General features: G+C 44.8%; 1 protein-coding gene across 4 annotated transcripts in view; it reads left to right on the top strand.

The window, feature by feature from the left end:
• ME3 (malic enzyme 3) overlaps positions 1-18944 on the top strand; it is a 220759-nt gene that overhangs the window by 59715 nt on the left and 142100 nt on the right. The window contains exon 1 of one of the 4 annotated variants that reach the window (XM_061406031.1): positions 5034-5182. The exons of the other annotated variants lie outside the window; for them this stretch is intronic. The gene's annotated coding sequence lies outside the window, so the exon portion shown is untranslated. Of the gene's footprint in view, positions 1-5033; positions 5183-18944 lie in introns of those variants that run through there. 4 annotated transcript variants of the gene reach the window in all.

The raw sequence follows: 18944 nt of genomic DNA on the forward strand, positions 1-18944 counted from the left end.
CTGTCATAATCTTGGGGTTCCTGTGTATGCTTTAATGCTTTTATTGCATACGGATTTATTCTTATATGAGTCTTTTTGCGTATGTTTAAACGTCTTAGCAATTATATCAAATGTAGGTATCCGTCAACTTCCTCATTTCTAAGGTGAGTTTGGTGACAGTATCTACCTTCAGAGGGTTGTCATGAGAACTAAATGAGTTAATACCTGCAAATTAGATTAAGTGAAAAAATAATAATAGCTAATTAGCTATTATTATTTTTTCACTTAATGTGTTTCATGAATTAACCATATAATACACTTACTTTTAGACTGCTACTGCTGAGTCGCTTCAGTCGTGTCCGACTCTGTGTGACCCCATAGACGGCAGCCCACCAGACTTCCCTGCCCCTGGGATTCTCCAGGCAAGAACACTGGAGTGGGGTGCCGTTTGCTTCTCCAATTTCTATATATAACATTCTGTTGTAACAGTAAAGTGAAATGTACTTCTCCATGCTTCTGTTGATGAAAATTTAGTTGTTTCCAATCTCTACTATTAGCCATAATTTTGCAATCAACATTCCTGCATGTCTCCTTGTGCCTGGGCAAGTTTTTTCTGACCTCATATAATTGAATAGTGTAGAATTGCTGATTTATATCTTTCACATATTTTAACTCACTTTTGGCTACTATTATAATTATACTTGTGTGTGTGTGTGTGTGTATGCACAAGTCTTATCATTTCTAGCAGATTATAAGCTCTTAGAAGACAGGCAGTGGCATTCAGTCATTCATTGATTCATTTAACAAATATGTGCTCAGCACCCATTATAGGCAGAATGCAAAGATTAAATGTCCTCTGTGCTCTAGGAGACACAGGGCACATGAAATCGGACTGGTGATCATTTCAGAAGGGGAGGTTATCACTGAATGTTTGTAATGGTTTTGTATGTATGCTCTCTCAGTCAAGCCCTTCATTAATGGCACCACTGCTTGTGGGGTACCTGGATGCCAAGCCATTAATCTTGATGAGTTCAGGTTCCGCCAATGACAAAGAATTATTTTATTGTGTTTAAAAGCACAGCCGAGGGTTCCAATTCCAGCATCATATATGAACTGCATGAATTTGTACAAAGGATTTAACTTCCTCAAGTCCTCGGTTCCTGATCTGTTTTTGTTCAGTTGCTCTGTCCTGTCCAGCCCCATGGACTGCAGCATCCCAGGCTTCCCTGGCCTTCACTATCTCCCGGAGTTTGCTCAAACTCATTTCCATTGAGTCGGAGATGCCATCCAACCATCTTATCCTCTGCCACCCCCTTGTAACTGGTGCTAATAATAGTATCTGTCCAAAAGGGGACTGAAAACGCAGGTAAAGTATTTGGCACAGTGCCTGACACAGAAAAGGTGCTCAACAGTTGGTTTCTCTAATAATGATCATGTTGATTACATTACCCATGAACCAAAAGATGCATATCATTAAAAAAAAAAAAAAACTTATAGGGCAGTATACAGTTTGTGTGTATGGGACTTTGTCAAGAGAAGAACCACAGATTAAGTGCTTTTCTCCAGTTATCTCAGATAAGAAGTGAATTAACCTCCTCAGTGCCAGGCACTTTAAATATGTGATAGAAACATGCTTAGTAGATTGTTTAATTCTTACAACAGTCCTGTGAGGTGAAGGTGTACACAATATCCCTGGGGAGGTGGGGAGCTGTGGGAGAAATTGGTTCCAGGACCCCATCCTGCACCCTGTGGTGCATCCTGCACCTTTTATAAAATGGTGTAGTATTTGCATGTGCTGTGCTGTGCTTAGTCACTCAGTTGTGTCCGACTCTGCAACCCTATGGACTGTAGCCTGCCAGGCTCCTCTGTCCATGGGGATTCTCCGGGCAAGAATACTGGAGTGGGTTGCCATGCCCTCGGCAGTATTTGCAAATCCTTCCATATACTTTTAAAGCACCTCTAGGTTCAGTTCAGTTCAGTAGCTCAGTCGTGTCCGACTCTTTGCGACCCCATGAATCGCAGCACGCCAGGCCTCCCTGTCCATCAACATCTCCTGGAGTTCACTCAGACTCAAGTCCATCAAGTCAGTGATGCCATCCAGCCATCTCATCCTCTGTTGTCCCCTTCTCTTCCTGCCCCCAATCCCTCCCAGCATCAGAGTCTTTTCCAATGAGTCAACTCTTCGCATGAGGTGGCCAAAGTACTGGAGTTTCAGCTTTAGCATCATTCCTTCCAAAGAAATCCCAGGGCTGATCTCCTTCAGAATGGACTGGTTGGATCTCCTTGCAGCATTAATCTTGTATTAAATATTGTAAGTAACGTTACTTACAATATTTAATACAAGATTAATGCTATGCGAATAGCTATAAATACAATCTAAGTGCTAAAATACATGCCATTTTAGACATCAGCATGTCTAGGATGTCATCAAAAATTTTTGCGTTTTTCATTGCGCTGTGAACCATCAGCGTATTACCTAATTTGAAATTTTAGAATGTTACCAGTTGCTACCTCTTCTCTATGAATGTATATTCACAATGTATTTTATCTAAGCTTTATTTAGAGAATGGAGTTTTGTTTTGCTTTCTAATTTGTTTCAGCCCACAAATTTGACTCTAAATACCAGAAACAATCAGAAGCTCCTTGCATGTCTTGACCCCTCTTCTGGGCGCTGGGACAGGCTTCCCAGCCCAGGAGCTCTGGGGGCAGCGGCACACTCGAACCTCTAGAGGGAGCTTAGTGGGTATTTGAGTCTGCTGCTCGGCCTCTGGGCAAAACTGCATTTGAATCATACTTGAAAACATCATTCTTGTGAATGGATTCTCAGAGAAAAATTCAGCATCATTTCTCAAAATAGATTCAGACACTGCCCAGGTTGCTTCCATCACATGCATACTTAATTTTCCTAGAATTCACTTTTCATTTCAGAGTGGTCTCCAGCTCCCCGCAGTGGCCCCTCCTAGGAATTTTCTCCAAAGTGAAGCCAGCGCGTTAGGACTCTCAGAGACACATAGCCCTATCTTTTGACTGCCTCTTTGTTCCTCCGCAAGAAACAGGCATAACATTTCACAAATAATGAGCTGCAGCTGAGCTTTAACCTACTAGATTCATTGCAGAATGTTTCTCTCTAATAGATACTTTCTGTTATTTAAAAACTTTTTCATTTGTAATCTTGAATTTAAGGGGTGTACTGCTTATGCTTAAACTAATCAATTCTGAATACAGTGTATTTATGTTCCTGACCAAACAACAGCCTGGTGCCAGTGTTTGGGAAATAACCTGACAGGTACATTTGACTTAAAGGGGCAGTCATGGCGTGATCTTCACTCTAGCAAGAAAAAAAATGATTCTGGGACCTCCGTCTCTTTCTGAAGGGCAGAAGGCAGATGAAGCTGTTCTCAAATATCAGATAGAGTGAGAAGTAGACTTGTTCTGCAGCTCTAAAAGGCCGACCAAGGGCATATGGGCAGAGTTGATCATGAGATCAACTTTTGCTCAGTGTAAAGAAAAACTGTTCAGAACACATTGACTTCTCTGTTTCTGGAAGTGCTTGATGGGAAGCTGAAAAAGCATCTACCGAAGGGATGGGAAGGACCCTCTTAGCTCCCTTCAAGCTCTAAGATTCTGTAAATCTTTAAGGGAAGGACTGACTTGCCTAGTTTGCTTCTTTCTGATGATACTGACCTGACTCAGGGGAGATACTTTTCCCTGTAGTGGAAAAACTCCATCACTTAACTCCTTCGTGTTATAAGTACTATGGGATCAGAAGGAGTGACTGACAGTGTGCACGGCGGGAGGAGAGCTGGGGGAAGGGGTTAGGGAGGCTTTCCTAAGCCGAGAGCAATGAAAAAGGAGAGGAGTTAGAGGAAGCTGCAAGATTCCATTCAAAGGTGTGAGAAAATAGGAAACCTTGGTTTATTTAAAGCATTATGTGTTTTCTGTAATGGCTTAATGCTGTAAGGGTAGAAGTAGAGATTAACAAGTAGGGGTAACATCTGAAATATTTAATGACCTATATGGCAGTTAGCTAAATGAATCAAAACAGAGGCCAGACATTTCACAGCCATTTCACATTTCTGCTGGAATATCTGGTAAATATCAGCCCAGTCAATAAGTCTGAAAAGTAATTTTTTTACCAGAATATTCCCCCCAAAGAAGGAGCACTGTCATAATTGCAATTTAGAAAGATAACTCAGAGGAGACTGAATTGCTAAAATTCTTAATGACTGGGAATATAAGTTGAATCATGTATAAATTCAGCTGAAGCAATTCTACACTAAACCGTAAACCCAGCTATGAAAAATAAGCCTATCCCTCAGTCCAGAATAACAACAATAACAAAATCCACCATGCGCCAAGATGAAAATCAAGCTGCTGGTTTACAAGAAATGTAACCCTATCCCCGTCTCTTGTTGTCAGCGCCAGACTGGTTTTCAGGCAGAGCCTGGTTTGGCGTTGATCACGGAATGAATTTGCTGAAAACAGCAGCCTCACATGTTTACAGTTCTTTCTGCTGGTGAGGCATGGATTAGAAAAAGAAATAGGGGTGATTAAAACAGGAATGGTAAACACCAGATAATCCAAAGCCAGACGAGTGACCTCCAGCTCAAAGTCAGTCAGCCAACCAAAGTCACTCCACTGCTCCTCTCTCCTTTTTCCTTGTGGGAAGAGTCACAGCACCAAGGACTGTCAGCTTCCATTGGGTAAAGGTGGGTTTTCCCATCATCCCCATGTGAGAATGTGAGGGCTGGGAAGCATCTGGTGAGCATCAGTCCATGAGGTCGTCAGGGATATCTGGGGGGCCTGTCAGGCTCCTGGAGCCCAGCACAGGGGAAGTCTGGAAGCAGAATGTGAGAGCACTGGAGGGGCCCTGAAAATAGCTTCAGCAAAGACCAGCCGCTGATGGATTCTCTAGGGTCAAGGCCAGGGTTCCATATGAGTGGCATTTAGCTGTGTGGCTGTTGGTGACTAGAAACACCCCCTCCCCTTTTCTGTTCACAAAGAGAACCGTAGGAAAGCATGTCCCTGAGATGTTTCCCCAAACTTCAGCTCAGCCCAGGATCGAAAGGGTGTAAACTTGGAGCCAGCGATGTGACCACGAGCAGGAGAGTTCTCTGAGCCTCAGTCATGTCATCTATAAAAGCAGTCCCCACGTGACTTACAGAAGTGCAGTAGGAGTCTCGGGAGGTAACAGACAGCAGGGGTAAGCAGATCTTTGCTATGTGAGGGCCACATATTACTGTTACTGCTCTTCTCACGTGAGCTCAGGTAGCTTGGGGAGCAGATCTCTCTGTGCATGGAGTGGACTCCCAGCTCTTTCTCTGAGAGGGAGAAAAGCTGTGGGCTTAGAAGCCCTTAGAAAACTGGTAGAATGGAGAAGTAATCAAATGTTTCTGGGTAGTTGTGGGAGGCAAACTTGGGGAAGATAGCATTGTTGCAGGAGACTTGGAGGAAGGGACCTGAAGTGAAAACACTGTGGGCTTTGGAGTCAGACTGTCTGGCTGTGAGCTCTAGTTAGCACCTCCTTTTCTGGCTGTTTGATTCAGTTGAGTTACTTATCCATTCTATCTGTAAAAGAGCCATGATTTTTATAAATCTGATTTTAAAAGGTTGTTACAAAGATTTAAAATAATGCAGTTAAATAGAGCCTAAATAGTAAATGTCACTGAATAATGACTATTATTAGTGACCACTGATCCAGTAAAATGCAACAGAAAATACTTGTTCATACAACCACTGTACAGTATCACTTATACGTGGAATCTTAAAAAAATTTGAATACATAGAAACAAAGAGTAGAATGGTGGTTTTCAGGGGCTGGGAATGGAGGAAATACGGAAGGGTTGGTAAAAGAATACAAGCTCTCCGTTGTAAGGCTCTGATCTAATGTATAACATGGTGACTGTATTGTATAGTTGAAATTTACTAAGAGAGTAGAACTTGTGTTACCACACGTACTTAGCAAAGGGTAAACATTGAGGTGACAGATGTGCTAATTAATTCAAAGCAGGGAATCCTTTCACAATGCATATGTATATCAAAACATTATATTGTACACTTTATAGTATGGTTTTGTTTGTCAATTACATGTCAGTAAAGCTCAAAAACTACTTCTCATAGAAGAAATGCCAGGTCATAGACTGAAAGGGACGCTGAGCTCACCTGAATGAATGGATGAGAAAACTGAGGCCCCAGAAGGCTGGCCTGTGGCTGTTGGTGGCAGAATTGAGCTTCCAACAAAAGTCTCCAAGTGGTGGAGTCATTTCCTCTCCGTCACGCTTCTAAGATGCTTCCCAGGACCGACACCTGGGTACGGGTGTCGGGTTCCGTGACCCAGAGGCATAGCCAGGCTTTGAACTGAGCGCGTGTGGAACAGCACCTGCTGATGCTCTGAGGGTGGCCGAGGGCGGTGCAGACGGAAGCCAGGTTGGCATGGCTGGGCTCAGGACCATCAGAGCCCGAGGAGAGGCCAAAGAATCGGACCACCAAGTCTTTCTTAGAAGAGAGGGAGCCCCCATATGGTTTTAGAGGAGCAAACAGCAGTTAGATGTGTGTTTTGGGAAACCCACTCCAGCAGTGCTGCGAGGACCCCAGCAGCACATGGATAACAGCTTTACTCTTATGACTGTTACGACGTGCTGTTATGACATTATGCTGTTATGATGTGAGTTTGTGTGTATGCGCTGGGAGGGGGCCAGGGCATGCCGCTGAAGTCTCTGGTTCTCATTCTTCTCTTCTGAGCCTCACAACGCCTTTAGCGGGAGGCAAAGAGGATATTTTCACTCCCATCCTGCAGGTAAGGAGAACCCAGGGGCAGAGGTGACGCAGCTTCTCTGGGCACTAATTCCAGCACTTTCTCTGTGCATTGCACTGGATGACGTGTGGTGGAACTGTGTCAGAAGTAAAAGTCTTCTGCTTCACATTTTTAAATCCAAATACACTGAGGACAAGAGACATAGTAGATGCTTAATAAATACTTGTTGATTTTTTTCTTCTACACACTAAAAAGTTTAATAATGAATTTCAATAACAAATTTTAACAAATGTAGTTTCCCATAGCAAACATTTATAGTTTCAAGGGTATGAAATAAGATACTTAGGAATATGAAAACAAACTTTTTAGTATCTTAAGAAGTCTCTTTGAATAAGCTACAGACTTAAACACCAAGCTTTAAGATAAGAGGATAAGCTACAGAATGGGAGAAAATGTCTATGAGTCATATATCTGATAATGATTTAGTGTTCAGAATATATAAAAAACTCTTACAACTCAACAACAAAAGACACACAAAAAAAACCCATAAACCAAAAAAATGGGCAAAGTAGTTGAGTATACGTTTCTCCAAAGAAGATGTACAAATGGCCGATAGCACAGGAAAAGATCAACGTCATGAATCACTGAAGATATGAATATCAAAGTCACAACGAGATGCCACTTCACAACCACTAGAGATGGTTTGACCCGTTCCATCATCGTCCAAGACCTGGTTCTGACATGGGAAGTAGAAAACATAAAGAGAAAGGAGATAAAGTTCAGAAAATGAAAGCAGAAGACAGAGGAAAAGTGATATCATGGATGTACGTTGCACTCAGAATGAATTTCAAGTCTAAACTCTGCCACTTCCTGTGTACACGATCTTGGCCACATCTTGGAACCTTTCTGAAACTTTAATTTCCTCAGTTATAAGATAAAAGAGGTAGACCAGATGATCCTTGAGGTCCCTTCCACTCCTGGCGTCTTGTAATTCTACATGTAGGTACATAATAACCTTCTTAAAGTCTCTCGGGCTTTTTTGAGAGTGAGAAAGAAGGAGCTTGGAGCATACACATGATTTGGAGGTATTATGGGGTGAATTTTGAGTGGGAACTACTGAGGGTAGCCAGTTCTTCGGGTTAGATATTTTTCTGGGCTTTACTGAGTAAAGCCTGAAACCTGTACTTTCAAAATGGAGAAAGGGGAGACTTAGCTTTAAATGTATTTCATCTGACTGTGATGAAAGTATTAAAATTGCACAAGAAGGAAATTTATAGGGCTCTTTACATGCTGCTCATTTTGCACCAGTCAGAAGAGACTGAAATTCAGTATGTTCTCAAATTAGCTAAAGAAACCCCTTGTCAAAGACCCCTCAATCCATCTGGTTATTATTATTAAAGCATTATGGGGTGTGTATGCTTTCCATAGGAAAAAAATGAATAATCCCTTCAAATATGTAATTTCATAGATTTTGAAATGTGAAGGCAACCATTAAGGGAGCTATCAAAATGATCTGAGGCTCAGAGTGAGCTGTCATGAGGGAAATATAAAAGAGTTTTCAATAACTGGAGGTTCAACAGTTTCTAATGCCAAGATCCAGGATTTTAAGAACACTTCTTGGAATTCTAAAGACTGTTGTTTTCATTGCACGGAGGCATCTGAGCCGAAAAGATCAATTCTGAACCACCTGGACCATATTAGAATGTCTGGGACCCTCAAAGGTATGAAGAGACGCTCACCCAGATATGCCTTCTTCTAACAGGACTGCCTCCCAAAGCCCGGCACAGCTGAGCCTCTGTTTCTGTAGCTGTGGCATTTTGTTCCCAGAGCACCGTGCCCTGTGCCAGCCTTACCTCTCAGACCTCAGCCCAAATAAGAAAACATTTTCTCTTAAGCAAGATGGAACCGTAGTGAGGACCTGGAGTCAGACAGACTTTGATCCAGATCCAAGCTCCCAGCCCTCCCACTCGTGAGCTTTGTGACCTCGAGCACAGTGCCTGGTTCATGGGAGGCATTCAGTAAACCCCTCTTGACCTGAACTTTTGAATCAGGTTGATTACTTACCTGATTTGTTCAGAAGCTTCCTTCTTACAAGGGGTGGTTAGGGAGTTTGGGATGGACATGTACACACTGTTATGTTTAAATGGGTAGCCAACAAGGTCCTGCTGTATATCGGACAGAGAACTCTGCTCAGTGTTATGCGGCAGCTTGAATGGGAGGGAAGTTTGGGGGAGAAAGGATATATCTACTTGTGTGGCTCAGTCCCTCTGCTGTGCACCTGAAACCATCAAAACATTGCTAATTGGCTATATGCCAATATTAAATGAGATAAAAAAAAAAGAAGTAAAGGCAGAACAAATGGGATCTGATCCTTGCTTTACAAGTGCTTAATCTCTCTATGCCTCAGTTTCTTCATCTGTCAAATGGAGATGATGATATCTACATCATAAGCTGATTATGATGATCACATGGGTCAAAAGTGCTTAAAACAGTGCCTGATACAGAGTAAGCACTGTCTATGGATTTATCATAAAAAGAGAATTCTGAAAATTTCTAATACATGATTAACACTCCAAAAATATTATATATGTAGTATTTTTACTTTATTTCTTTATTGATCTTTACTTATTTTTGTATATTTTCCATACATGGTATAAGGCCCTACAAAAGACTTAAACATCCCCTGAAAGCCTCCATCAAAAAGGATAAAACTTCCCTCTACTGCTCAGCACTTTGTAACTTACCAACTGCTTTGGTGACAGAATTTCATTTGATCCTGACCTCAACCTCTGCCCTGCAGAGTTCCCACCTGCCTTGTTCTGGCTGATCCTCCAAGGAAGCCTGATCTTTGGCTGGAGAAACTCACTGCTGGCTTGTCTCCCAGACACAGAAGCCCTAACAGGACATGGATTTGTCATCATTATTTCTGGCTACCTTGCAAAGTAGGGGAGGCAATTCCACTGTTGCCATCTGTGGCTGGGGGCTGGGATTGTTTTCCCATTGGAGGGAAAAAAACAACTTTGAAACTTACATTTGGATGGGAATTTAAATCTCTCTTCAGTTTGCTTGTGTCTTGTAAGGTGTTGAATAAATGAGGCAGAAACGGTAGGGGAAAGGTCTGTAAGGAATGCAACATTGCCGTGAGTTGTTATGAAACTGTCGAGAAACTTTAAAACCATAATACTCTGTGCTGGTGAACTGAGATGGCTACTCAGGTACTGCTAGTGGAGTTGTAAGTTGCGCCAACCTTTCTGAAAGTGATTTGACAATAACTAAGGAGAATTAAAATTATTTGGACCTATCTGGAATGTAAGATTCAAGAAGGTAAATATTTTTGTCTGTCTTCAGTTTTTTTGCTTGTTACTACATCACCAGTTTTGAATATTGTCCAGCACTTAGGGGATGCTCACTAAATATTTATTGAATTAATGAGTGAAAGACTCGTCGATCTCTTAAGTCTAGTAAGTCAACCTAAAAAAATAGTCAGAACTGAAGACAAAGTCTTTTATGTGTGCATAAATTTATAAAATAAATATAAATACAAAATAAAAATATATGCACAGCATAATTTATAATAGTGAAATTTTAGAAACAGTTATACAAAACAGGGAAATTATTAGATAATCAGTTGAAATTTTCAATTTTAAGTGATGTTTTAGGTTGACTTTTTAGTGTGGGAAAATGTTTATCATATAATTTTAAGTGGAAAAAATTCAAATGTATATGAAATTTTACATATAGTAAATCTCAACTTTGTTTTAATTAAGTTTTTTTTTTAAGCACAGAGAAAAATACAGGAAGAAATAGAACAATAGAAATAGATACAGTGATTATCTCTGAGTGATGAGATTAGCTGTGATTTTGATTTAATTTTTCTTAACTTTTCAGTGTGTGTGTGTGCTTAGTTGTATCCGATTCTTTGTGACCCAATGGACTGTAGCCCCCAGGCTTCTCTGCCAATGGAATTTTCCAGGCAAGAATACTGGAACGGGTTGCCATTTCCTATTCCAGAGATCTTCCCCACCCAGGGATCAAGTCTGGGGTCTCCCACATTGGCAGGCAGATTCTTTACCACTGTACCACTGTAATGAGCATATATCACTTTTAAGCCTAGGTAAAAGATATGTTACTAAATTTCTATTGAAGTTAGAGTCAGATGGAGATCAGGCTTGTGACCAGGCTCTGCAACTTGCTGGTCGTGTGTTGACATTCCAAAGACTTTATGTCTCATGTGATATATGTAAACAGATCATTTAACAAAATACTGAGCATAAAACTGGGACTTCTCCTGGTGGCTCAGCGGTAAAGAATCTACCTGCAATGTAGGAGATACAGTTTCTATCCCTGGATCAGGAATAACCCCTGCAGAAGGAGATTATAGTTCTGGAGGCACCCCACTCCAGTATTCTTGCCTGGGAAATCCCATGGACCGAGGAGCCTGGGAGTCTACAGTCCATAGGGTCACAAAGAGTTGGGCACGACTTAGGGACTAAATAATGACAAAATGAAGCATAAAATTAACAAATGAAATGATAGCTGTTGTTCTTACAACTGTTGTAGCAAAGCAGTACCTTTTGAAAAAGGTGTCTAGAGCTGTTATAATATCCTTCCTGACGTGTGTTGAGATTCCTGGCAGGTCAGGAATGGCATCATCAGTTCCTGGAGGTGGGGGTGGTACCCTGTCTGTTTTGTATATTTGGCAATTCAAGTGCTGGGTGACTTTGACTGTGTGAGTAAAGAAAGGTTGAGGAGTTGCTGACCTGCCACATTAACTTGTCAGAATAACAGTGACCTGTACTCTCGGGTACAGAAATGAGTCCTTTTCCTGGCTGTGAGCCTGGCCCACCGTCACGTCTCCATGAAGTTTCTTTGTTCTCTTTTCATACATGGTCACACTGAGTACTCATAATAACATGGTGTGGAGGGGCCTGTATTACACCAGGGTTATAGGTGAAGCACAAGCTGGAATCAAGACTGCCAGGAGAAATATCAGTAACCCAAGATATGCAGAGGACACCACTCTTATGGCAGAAAGTGAAGAGGAACTGAAGAGCCTCTTGATGAAAGTGAAAGAGGAGAGTGCAAAAGCTGGCTTAAACTCAACATTCAGAAAACCAAGATCATGGCATCCAGTCCCATCACTTCATGGGAAATAGATGGGGAAACAATGAAAACAGTAACACACTTTCTTTTCTTGGGCTCCAAAATCACTGCAGATGGTGATTGCAGCCATGAAATTAAAAGACGCTTACTCCTTGGAAGGAAAGTTATGACCAACCTAGACAGCATATTCAAAAGCAGAGACATTACTTTGTCAAACAAGGTCTGTCTAGCCAAGGCTATGGTTTTCTGGTAGTCATGTATGGATGTGAGAGTTGGACTGTGAAGAAAGCTGAGCACCAAAGAATTGATGCTTTTGAACTGTGGTGTTGGAGAAGACTCTTGAGAGTCCCTTGGACTGCAAGGAGATCCAACCAGTCAATCCTAAAGGAAATCAGTCCTGAATATTCATTGGACGGACTGATGCTGAAGCTGAAACTCCAATACTTTGGCCACCTGATGGGAAGAACTGACTCACTAGAAAAGACCCTGATGCTGGGAAAGATTGAAGGCAGGAGGAGAAAGGGACGACAGAGGTTGAGATGATTGGATGGCATCACCGACTCAGATGGACTTGAGTTTGAGCAAGCTCCGGGAGTTGGTGGTGGACAGAGAGGCCTGGAGTGCTGCAGTCCATGGGGTCACAAAGAGTCGAACACGACTGTGCGACTGAACTGAACTGATAGATGAAGAAGCCGAGACCCACGGAAGAGTAGAGACTGCCCAAGGTCACAGACTTAGTAAACTGAAGGGACCAGGATTCAAATGCAGTGTCTTTGCCTTCTAAGTTCTGTACTCTCTCCCCTCCTGGACTCCTTTCCAGAGGAGTGACTAGCAACTATATTCTTCAGGTCTTGCTGAATTGTGGGGTTTCCTGGGATATTCCAGACAGCAATATTTTAACCTTTTCTGTGATTGCTAGCCAGAAATGAAGAAAAACTGGCATCTCCAAGTCTAGAAAGGAGTTGGATAAAATGTTCCTTTGTTACTGGCTTTAGTAGCAACACTTAGACCCATGGCTTATCTCAGATATGGGGGCTGACCTGGCCACATCCAGCAATTGTCTAGCGAAGCCGGGTGACCCCATCAGTCACAGTGAAATGCCCTGTGTTTGCCTATAAAGGCCATAGGTCTCCCACTTCTCTTGCCTCGGATGTGGTGATGAAGTCAGCTGGGAAGTGCTGCTTGACCCCTCTGATAGCCTTTACCTCTTGCAGATAGATTCCATTGTTCTTCCAAGTGGTATCTGATCAACAGAGCTCAATGGGCATTTTGGCATAAGGGGAATATTCTCTCCCTCCCAAGGCCTAAGAAACCAGCTCTGAGCAGGCGCCGAGAGCTGGGTTATTGTGAGCCTTGTGAACCCATTGACTGGCTCTTTAGAAAAAACAGCAGCAGCCCCCTGTGGGTAATAACAGTGCCATTCTTGTTCAGATGAGCAAGTTCCATGGACTCATCTGCCCATCATTGTCATGGTACCCATGATGATAGTAAAGGAATAGACCAGTGGAGAAGCTAGACTGGCTGGAGAAATCAAAACAGGGAACATGGCCCCAGTTCCCGGCCTTTGCTTAGCCTGCCTAGGTGGGTTCAGGTGGGTTTGGCCCCAGGTAAGACTTTGTTCACAGGAGGTGCATTCGTTTGCTGAGCTGCTGTAACAGAATTCCAGAGACCAGATGGCTTAAGCAACAGAAATTTGTTTTCTCACGGTTTTGAAGACTAGAAGTTCAGGATCAAGGTGCCGGCAGGTTTGATTTCTCCTAAGGTCCCTCTCCGTGGCTTGCAGGAGGCATCTTCTCCTTGTGCCTTCATATGGTCCCTTTTCTGACTCTCTGTCCTCATTTCCTCTTCTTAAAGGACAGTCAGAGTGGATTTAGGTACACCAAAGCCCCATTTTAACTCAGTTACCCCTTTAAAAGCCCTAGCACCAAATAGTCATATTCTGAGGTACCTTGGTTTAGAACTTTAACACACGAATGGGGGGGGCGGGGAATGCAACCTCACAGGGTGGGTCTACAGAAAACCAGATAGAACAATCAGAGCTGAGCAGTCACTTAGGGCTTTCTGAACCACAAGGGCTGACGGGTGTCAGCAACTCCTCCAGTGATGCAGTGGTCATCAGACCCCAGGAACAGAGCAGCACCACAGCGACTGTGAGGACCCCAGCCTCCAAGATGCCCACGTGGTGCTAAGCCACAGGCCTGAGGGCTGGCCCCGGCCCCCCAGGCCTGCCCGTCCTTTCCTTTCCCCCAGTGGCCCCACGCTCTGGGAGGCTCATGTCTTGCTTCCTCTCCCTCTGAAATGTACACTGAAGCTCCCCTTTCTCTTCCACTTGGTTTCTTCTGCTCTGCTCTGCGTAGAGCATCTCCCTTCTTCATGTGGACCATGGCCACGGCCCGTCCCTGCTTCGAGCACTGAGCCTCTGTACCTCCCCAGCCCTCCACTCAGCTGCCAGAGCGCTCCTCACTGTGAAGACTGGGTCAGTACTTGAGGGCTTTCTTTCCCCATCGCCTGCAGGATATCAGCCTTCCTTTGTGTAACATATGAGACCGTGCTTGTAAACCATCAGTGTCTCCCCACCACTCGCAGGGTGATACAATGAGCAAAGCTTGCAAAGCCCATTTCACCAGCCTGACTGCCTGATGAAAACCCCCTGCCCTCAGCCCTACCCCTCAACATGGTCCAGCCCCACCCCCCAATATAGCCCCACCCCCCATCTCATCCTATAAGCTCGATGTCGCATGTCTCCCCTGCTTCCATCTCTTGCCTCCAGACTTGAAGAACTGTCCAAAGTCAAAGTCTAAGGATGTCCCTGGTGACCCAGTGGTTAAGACTTCACCTTGCAATGCAAAGGAGTTCAATCCCTGGTTGGGGAACGAAAATCCCACATGACTTTTGGTCAGAAAACCAAAATATAAAACAAAAGCAGTATCATAACAAATTCAATAAAGACTAAAAATGGTCTACTCAGGAAAAAAAAAAGTCAAGGTCTCATTCAAATGTTGCTTTTCGGGGACATCTTCTCCACTCCTCCCCCAGCCCTCAAGGAGGACTGTTCTCTCTCTGTTCTGAAATCCTTCAGGGCTTGATACTGTGTCTGTGTTTAACTTCTTGAATTGCTTCATTTCCTTAGCACTGTCTCCATTGCTAGGATGGGAGCTCCTTAACAAAAGGACTTTCTCCCATTTACCCCTGGATCTCCATAGTGCCACACGTAGACCCTCCAGAGTGAGTGAGTTCCCAGGTGGCATTAGTGGTAAGGAACCCCCTTGCCAATGCAGGAGGCATGGGTGTGATCCCAGGAGTGGGAAGATTCCTTGGCAAAGGAAATGGCAACCCATTCCAGTATTCTTGCTGGGTGAATCACTTGGACAGAGGAGCCTGGTGGGCTACAGTCCATGGGGTCATAAAGAGTTAGACACGACTGAGCATCTGAGCCACACAGTTAGTTAAGAGATGAAGTTGTTGGGGTCTCTCTAAACCTTACAATGGGCCAGGCTGTGGGCTTGTCTGGTTCTCTGATGATGTCCTTTTCAAACTTGAGTGACAAGCTCTTCTGTGACAGTGTTCGTGGCCATCCCGTCTGCAGTAGCAGGTCCATCCTCTGGGGCCTAGTCCCCTCCGCGTTTGGGACTGTCAGCAGAAGTGCAATCAAGTGCAACGTAAGTTACATTAAAATCAGGTGTGAAAAAATGGACCTGGAGGCAGAGCTGCAAACACCACTTGCCTCAGAACCCCATCACTGCGATGTGGGACAGCACACATGTAAGGAGACCCGGGGTGGAGGAGACCGGGGAACAGCCGCTTAATTGTTGGAGCTCTGGCCCAGAAAGAGCATGCTGAGAGTACCTGGCAAGCGGTGCCCTCACTCACGTCTGTCTTCCTGCTTTCCAAGAATAAGATGTTCTTGGAGAACAGGAGAATGTTCTACCAGTGGTCCAAAGCTGTGTGTGTGTGTGTGTGTGTGTGTATGTGCTCAGTTTGATCTGGCTCTTTGCAACCCAATGGACTGTAGCCCACCAGGCTTCTCTGTCCATGGAATTTTCCAGGCAAGAATCCTGAAGTGGGTTGCCATTTCCTCCTTCAAGGGCTCTTCCAGCCCAGGTATCAAACCCGCATCTCTTGCGACTCCTGCGTTGGCAGGCATGCTCTTTACCACTGCACCACCTGGGAAGCCTGTGGTCCAAGTGAAAGTGACAGTCACTCCGTCGTGTCCAACTCTTTGTGACCCCGTGGACTGTACAGTCCATAGAATTCTCCAGGCCACAATACTGGAGTGGGTAGCTGTTCCCTTCTCCAGAGGATCTTCCCAACCCAGGGATCAAACCCAGGTCTCCCACACTGCAGGCAGATTCTTTACCAGCTGAGCCACCAGGGAAGCCCTCCAAGGGAGAATACAAATACTTGCCTATCATGGAAAATAGCAAAGTGGGAGGAAATCTAAGGGGGAAAAATCTAGCCCAATATTCCTTTCAAGGGACTTTCTTAGCCACAGAACCTTTTATTCACACAAAATCTCACATAAGGAAGTTCAATGAATATCATAAAAGCAGAGTTAAACTGCACAGGAGTAGCAAGATGGACATCTATTCTCATGACACTCCCCACTTGACAGCCTGTGCAACCTGTGAGGACCCACTAGGGTCTTCAGAGTCCAGATTGGCATCTCCTACGCTAGTCGTCCAGCCTCAGAGACAGAGTCTGTTATTTATTCACTTATCCATCCATCCATCCATTCATTTCCTTCTGTTCTCTCTCCTTCCCTCTCTCTCTCTCTTCAAACATTTTTTAGCTCCAACCGCAAGTCAAGAACTAACATAAAGAGAAGTAGGACCTGCCGGAAGGACGCCTAGATGTCTAAATGGGGAGACAGACTTGTAAACAAACGCTTGCAGCAACTTGGCAGTTATCTTTAGAGCTCCGGGGACGGCAAGGTTACCAAGAAAGGAGAGGGCAGTTGGCTTTCCAGTCAGTGCCCAAAATAAGTTGCCTGAATTCCCTAGCCGCTGAGATTGTTCCCTACCCTGCTGCCGCTAAAGGAATAAAAGAGGAAGCTTTTCTGTTAAGAGCCTCCACCCCCACCCCCAGGCCTCCAAGCTCAACCATCACCCCCAGCAGTGCTGAGAGCCCCGAGCAGGCGCTGGGCGATGAAGGGGGAACGGGGAGGGGTCTGCAGGGCCGGGAAATCCCACAGCTGCTGCTGCTGCACAATGGGCAGGCCAGCGCGTGCACCCTGGTTCTTTTGTCCCAGGCTACTGGGGAGTTCGGAAAGCCATTGTGCCCTGAGATCTTTGAATGACCTGGTCACTCATGAGTAAACCTTAGGGAAACTCAGGCTTTCTTTCCCCAGAAATGAATTGAGCCCATTAGTTAGTAGAGGAAGGGGCCCTCCACCCACTACGGAGCTTTCAAACTGATCCCTTGTCTGTAGTTGAACCTTAAGGCATTTTTTCTTTTCTTTTCTTTTGATAGGAAAATAGAAAAGAGAAGGAGTCCTTTTTTCCAATGCTCTGGGAACAAGTCTTGTTCTGCCTTCTTTGTAGAAGAGACAGACAGGTTACCCACTCATCGTTATAGTTTTATCTCCTCTAGCTGGTGAGGCCGATGCTCACTGACACAAAGACCTTTCCCACTGCCTTTCCTTTGGGGTAGGATTTTGGCCATAAGAATGAAAACATCTATGGAAAAGAAGGAAGGTCTGGGCTGGAGTAGTCACGAAGGGCTTTATTCCAGGGTTAAGACTTGAGTTAGGTCTCAGGGATGAGTAGGATTTAGTCAGAGGATGGGGGCTGGGCTCTCCGTGGACCATGTGAGCCAAAGCATGGAGGGGGTGATGAGGGGAGCAAAGACCCACCGCCAGGTGGGTCTTCAGAGATGAGCTGAGATCATAGCTTGGCCCCACTGAAAAGCCTCCAGGAGCTCCCTAAGCCACAGGGCCCGTAGCTGGACCCCAGAGCCCTCTGTGACCGGGATCCGCCTGCCTCGTGCCTGCCCAGGCCTCTGGGCCGATCTCCACCTCCACTCCTCCCCGCAGTCCCACTGAAGAGAGCTGCACTGGCCGCCTCCCGGGCCTCTGCCTCTTTGTAAATGCTGATTCTTCTCCCTGGGGCCCTCCCCCCTCCTTTGCCCATCAGCAGAAATTCTGCTTGATCTCAGCTAGATGTGACCTTTGCAAAGCCCACCTGTCTGCTCCCTTTGTAACCCCAGGCAGTTAACCCCCTTCTCCTTACGATAGCCCACCAGGCTCCTTTGACCATGGAGTTCTCCAGGCGGGAATACTGGACAGGATTCCCATTTCCTTCTCCAGGGGATCTTCCCAACCCCGGGATCGAACCTCTGTCTCCTGTATTGCAGGTGGACTCGCTCCTGTCTGAGCCAGCAGGGACGCCCCCTTACACTCCCAGCTCCTCTTTCCTTGCATTTGTTTCTCTGTCAGACTGTCGTGCCTACATCCTTGCCCCCAGTCCAGCCTCCCATTCTCCATCCCATACACTTCAGCTCGGATTTCAGGAATAGTGAACTTCGCTTATATCTTCAGTCCCCTCCAGCCCATTCTCTCCAGCTCCATCTAGTAACAGACCTACCGCCAGCCTGAGCTGACTGCTTCTCCCAAATCCTTCTCACGCTCCTTTCGGACTCCTCAAGGTTCCAAGTCAGGCCAAAGGTAGGGAGCCTTTTATTCCCCAGGGTCACTGTTAGAACTCTCCCATCCTCTTATTTAAACAAATAGTTTCCACAGCAACAAAACCCACTTCTCGGTGCCTTTTCTAAGAGTTGTGCTATTTAGAGAGACTGACCTTTCCTCCTTTTTGTCATTGTCATTTACCATCTTTCATTCATTGAGGACTTTGGCACCAGCTTATAGACTTTCTCCACCCTTGGATGACTTCAGAATCAAAGGGCTGATTCCCCCAGCACCCAGACCTCCTCCAACTGGAATACTCTCCCTTTGCAATCCAGCTCAGCTACTACTGCAGTCACACCCCAGACCTTGGCGTAGTGTGAAATTTGTCTGTGTGAATCATTGAAATCACAGAAGTCAGTGAGCCTAACAACATTCTCTGACCAGAGATGCTGCTTGCTCAGCCTTGCCCTCTGAACTCACCAGTCT

The sequence above is a fragment of the Bos javanicus genome, chromosome 29 (genome assembly GCF_032452875.1).
Source record: "Bos javanicus breed banteng chromosome 29, ARS-OSU_banteng_1.0, whole genome shotgun sequence".
Lineage (NCBI taxonomy): Eukaryota > Metazoa > Chordata > Mammalia > Artiodactyla > Bovidae > Bos > Bos javanicus.